Source organism: Hibiscus syriacus, unplaced genomic scaffold (genome assembly GCF_006381635.1).
Source record: "Hibiscus syriacus cultivar Baekdansim isolate YM2019G1 unplaced genomic scaffold, ASM638163v2 tig00111633_pilon, whole genome shotgun sequence".
NCBI lineage: Eukaryota > Viridiplantae > Streptophyta > Magnoliopsida > Malvales > Malvaceae > Hibiscus > Hibiscus syriacus.
Window position 1 is genome coordinate 312,501 of NW_024063139.1, and position 1,721 is coordinate 314,221.

A 1,721-nucleotide genomic window follows, 5' to 3' on the forward strand; every position below is an offset into this window, starting at 1 on the left:
TGTCTATTGTAGTTACATCAACTCTACTCAATTTTGTGAGGATGTTTAACAAAGCTCATGATGAGAACTGCAAGCAGCTTGAGCAAGAAATGAAAAAGTCGGCGGAAAACGAGAAGTTGCAGGCGAACCCTTTGTAGAATAAATTAAAAAAAAACATATAACAAACTTCTACGAAAGGAACAATGTTAATTGATTCTGATATCAACAAAAACTCCCTCCTCCACGGGGAAGAGAGGCTAGAGGTACCCGACAACTACCCGAATAGGCGAGAAAAACACGGTGGAGTCGTTGGTTGAGAACCGATACACCAAAAGTGACATGTAAATATCGAAGTGCTGCATTTCATACCAAACTCGGTGCTTCTCAAAGGAAAACCCTTTACTAACTCAAGCTGATTCATTTTTATGCCGTTTCCCAATTTTAAGTTAGCTCTTTGTTGAAGCAGAGATGGGAGGTAAAGTACTCAGTTACTGTAGGCAACTTGTAAACTAGTCACTCAATGAACTCGTAAGTAGCTTTCAAGAAAGAAGCCTGAGGATCTTTTGAATCTCCTTTTTTCCCTCATCAAAAAATTTTGTTTATTACTTTTAATTTGATTTCTGGTGAACTCAAATAATTGTAGAAACTGTATTTGACTATCTGCCATATATATATATATATTGATGGGGCTCTTTTCCATAAGAAAAATCTCAGCTTTGTTGTTAAAGGTTGTATGTGTATAATTTGGTTGAAATATGTGCATTCACGTATTATTTTCAGCATTGCTCCTTTTCTGGGAAAAAATCGTACAACTTTCTCTAAAAAAAGTTTAGTTGACAATCTTTGATGTATATTTCATTTCATGGTTTGCTGTCAACTGTATGTACCCATGTGAGGAGTGCCTAAAAAAAGACTAAAAAATAGTGTGGTCGGTTAAAATTTAGATCGGTTATGTTATATCATTTAACCGGAAATATTATAAAGCACAATAACATATTAGGTAGCGCTTATATAATGTAATAGGTAGCGATTATATAATAAAATAGGCATTTAACCGGAAATATTATCAAATACAATAACAAATTAGGTAGTGTTTATATAATGTAATAGGTAGCGTTTATATTGACATATTTTCTCATAAAACTGATAAATTTAAACTGGTTACATTATAAATTGACCTATTACATTATAAATATCGGTTTCGATGTTTTCGGGATCGATACAATTTTAAATGTATCGATACTTTATGCTTGCAACTCGTTTGTGCTTTATTTTGGAAAAAAGTATCGACACATATTTAAAGAGTGTCGATACATAATGTAGACCTATTTACTAATTAACCGGTATATTTTAACCGGTTACATTATAAATTTACCTGTTACATAATAATTATCGATTTCGATGTTTCGAGGATCAATACTTTTTACAAAAGTATCGACACTTTAAGCGTACACCTCGTTTGCCATTCATTTTGAAAAAATGTATCGACACAAATTAAAAAGTGTCGATACTTTATGTTGACATATTCTCTCATGAACCCGATATATTTCTACCGGTTACATTGGAAATTTACCTATTACATTATAATTATCGGTCTCTTTGATTTTGGGATCGATACTTGTTATAAATGTATCGACACAAAATCTAACAATGTCGATGCTTTATGTTAACATGTTTTATAATTAAACAGTATATGTCTACTGGTTACATTGTCAATTGACTTATTACATTATAATTATTTG

The 1,721-nt window shown here is 32.0% G+C and overlaps 1 pseudogene; it reads left to right on the forward strand.

Moving 5' to 3' along the window:
• The window catches only part of LOC120166219, a 26,430-nt pseudogene extending 26,030 nt beyond the window's left edge, over positions 1-400 (forward strand).
• The last annotated feature ends 1,321 nt before the right edge of the window (positions 401-1,721 follow it).